Source organism: Myotis brandtii, unplaced genomic scaffold (assembly GCF_000412655.1).
Source record: "Myotis brandtii unplaced genomic scaffold, ASM41265v1 scaffold215, whole genome shotgun sequence".
Classification (NCBI taxonomy): Eukaryota; Metazoa; Chordata; class Mammalia; order Chiroptera; family Vespertilionidae; genus Myotis; species Myotis brandtii.
In genome coordinates, this window is record NW_005358043.1 from 5,831,013 (window position 1) to 5,834,636 (window position 3,624).

General features: G+C 43.0%; 1 protein-coding gene across 1 annotated transcript in view; it reads right to left on the bottom strand.

Annotated features, from left to right (window-relative positions):
• PLXDC2 (plexin domain containing 2) overlaps window positions 1-3,624 on the bottom strand; it is a 451,667-nt gene that overhangs the window by 378,843 nt on the left and 69,200 nt on the right. The window lies entirely within an intron of this gene.

Sequence of the window (3,624 nt, forward strand, 5' to 3'; positions counted from 1 at the left end):
AGAGAGTTAGAAACATCGATGAGAGAGAAACATCGATCAGCTGCCTCCTGCACATCTCCTACTGGGGATGTGCCCGCAACCCAGGCCCATGCCCTTGACCGGAATTGAACCTGGGACCTTTCAGTCCGCAGGCCGATGCTCTATCCACTGAGCCAAACCGGTTTCGGCATAAATATATGGTTATTTTTAAAAATCAGTTTTGCTGATTTCTAAAGTATTTTAAGCAGTTTTTAAAGAAGCAGAAATTGAAAAAAAAAGAGAATATTCCAGGAGTAACAACAGCATCAAATAAGATACAAACATTAAAGTAAAAATTTAATGTTGACTGGGTCTAGAAAGAGAATGAGAGTTGAGGAGGAAAAAGCTGAAATAAGGTAAGTCCTGGATGCTTTATTTTATAGAAAATTCCAAAATTGCCTCTCTGCCTAGCACATTGTATGTAACATTATTGACATTAATAATGTGTTTGTTGAAATAAATAGAAAATACTCTTTTCACTCATTCCAAATAGAAAACTTTAAAAAAAGCAAATCACTATTCAAGTTGGCCATGTAATAGATTCCATAGAATAGCAAAGAATTACTCATTAGCATAGTTTAAAAAGTGGTCACCCAAGCTTTAAGTTACTGATTATCACATTGTGCTTTTAGTGTTTTGAAACTATACCCACACATTTTTATCCTGAAGTTATGGTCTAAAGTGTTAACGCATGTTGTGGTTTCTTATGCAGAAGAGTGCTGCTATTCCAGAATAACTTCTGTCCACATGAGTCAAAGCAACTAGAATTTTGTTTCAAAACTCCCCATATGGTTTTTATTTTTCAACTAGAGGCCCAGTGCATGAAATTCATGCACGGGGGTCCAGGGGTCCCTCAACCCGACCTGCACCCTCTCCAATCCGGGAGCCCCCAGGGGATTGCCTACTGACGGCTTAGGCCTGCTCCCCATGGTTCTCTGCTCTCTGTGGGGCCTGCCTGCTCCACACCACGGCAATAGGGAAGCAGGCCCTGCTGGGTGCTGACTGCAGGCCATGCTTGCATGCTCCTGGGCCGCGCTTGGCTGCTCCTGGTTCACCGTGGCGATGGCCAAGCAGGCCCTGCTGGCCACAGACACTCCAGAAGTGGCAGAGCAGCAAGGCTTGATCTGCTACTGGAGTGGGCGGATCCCGCCTCTCCGCTTGGTCCCCACGACCCCTGGCCGGGCCGACAGGCCCAAACACTCCAGTGGCAGGGCTGAGGGGACTGGGCACCACCATCTTGTGGCTATGGGCGCCGCCATCTTTGTGATGGAGTGATGGTTAATTTGCATATTACTCTTTTATTACATAGGATAGCACAACAGAAGGGGGTAAAAAGCCCCTAGATCAAGGGCATTTCTAAACATTCAGAATGGTAGATTTACTATGGTATTTTTTTCCACTAACCTCTGCAGCATGTAAGGTCAAGCCATGGGCTAAGCTTGAAAACAAGAGTTATATCACATTACTCTAAAGTATTTAATTAAAGCATTCATAAAGTCTGGAATTCCTTTGCAGATAGCCTGCAAAGAATGCTGGCTGGCATCGTCCAACCACTACATTCTTGTTCTACACTCTCAGGTGAAGCAGCATCTTGCCTGGTCTGCAGCAGGTCTCCCTCTTTAATGGCACTTTTAGTAACTGAGTTTTCCATTGCTTTTACTACCCTTTCCCAGCTCCCCAAGGTACGGCCAGTACTTCCCCAAACCCCGTCTTCTGATACTCTTCTCAGATGCCAGTCTCTTGACCCCCTGGACCTGTGCAAGTATGGTCAGCGCCAACACTCTCTGTGCCCCTGTTCTATCTGCCTCCTATGATAGGGCCCCAATCTGTACTGAACTCCTCTGATGGGGATGGTGTGGGTGTCCGACTGCCATGTTGTAATTACAATAGTGTTGCCTGGCCGGCTCTTCCCTCAGTCTCCTCAGGCTACCTCCGCCTCAGTGGTACCTTAGATATTAATCTAATGATAGATCTAACTCCCACCAGTTCATTGCTCGCTGATGTAGGTAATCTACTTCTGGTCATTCTTTTAATCATTCTTTTAAAGGCTGCCCAACTATTTACGGGAGATCAATAACCAGAAGAAAAAAGACTTGGTTTAGAAAATAAAATCTGTAATTTATGCAAAATCCTAGATACAGCTGAAGAGTTCCTCAATCATTTTAGTACTCCAGAATTCTCAGGAAGTAAAATTTATATCACCTTCGGTCAATTCAGTTCAATTAATATTTACTAAACAATACTTTCCTACCATTCTCTTGGCACAGCTGACAGCTCATTCTGCTAGTTTATTAAAATATTAAAGGAGAATAAAGATGTGAAAGGAAAGCTCCTCAAAAAATGAACACTTTAATTAGAGCAAATCCATTAATACTTTCTTCAAGGGACACCAAAGCATCTTGCATTGTCAGAAACAGATACATGTGTTTCCCCACAAGACTAACCTGCAAATTGCAATGAAACAGGTACCCAATTGCAGAATGTGGCCTGTGCGGGACTAAGTCAAAATCTTAATTTCTACCTTCTTTTGGCTGGCTCAGCACTAATGTCATCGTTAATGACTTACATCCTGCCATTGTTGTCTTTGTAATTATAAAAAGCTTTCCATCCTGTTTCAAGCAATAATCTATTTTATTTTGTGTCAAATGACCCCGATACGTTTTAACACTTCTACATTCAAAACAGAGGGAAATACTATCTTTGATACTATTGATATTTTTTATTGCTCTCTATTACCACATTCTTGATGGACTAACAGGGGACACATTTATATTTTACATGTATGGAGCACAGGTGTGAGCACATGTGTACACACATACACACACTCACACTTTTTATTTAGTCTCCTCATCCTCATATCTTTTACTCACATAGTTTTTTTTCCTAGTTTTCAATCACTACCTTCTCTGATGAAAAGAGTTTCACTGAATGTCAATGATGCAGATCACATAGAACATATTATCTGTAACTACCAAAGGAACATAATTAAAAAGATTTAAAAATACAAATCTTGCCCTAGCTGGTTTGGCTCGGTGGATAGAGCATCGGCCTTCAGACTGATGGGTCCCGGGTTCGATTCTGGTCAAGGGCACATGTCCGGATTGTGGCTTGATCCCCAGTAGGGAGCGTACAGGAGGCAGCCAATCAATGATTCTCTCTCGTCATTATGTTTCTATCTCTCTCTCATCCCCCTGCCTTCCTCTCTGAAATCAATAAAAAAAAATTTTTTTTTTAAAAAGAGCACTGGACCAGGAGTCAGCCCTGGATGAGGGGCAGGCACTGGCTCAGTGTGGACTTGGGCCATACTTTTCCCCTCTCTCTGGGAGCAGAGGTTATGTCAAAGTCTCGGGGAGCTCTGATAGTCTTCCAGGAGAACACAAGGCTATGGCTAAGGGACCCGGTTCTCATTCCCCATTTTTTAAAAATATATATTTTTATTGATTTCAAGGAGGAAAGAACAGGGAGAGAGATAGGAACATCAATGATGAGAGAGAATCATTGGCTGCCTCCTGCACGCCCCCGACTGGGAATTGAACCTGCAACCCGGGCATGTGCCCTTGACCAGATTCGAACCTGGGACCCTTCAGTCCACAGGCTGATGCTCTA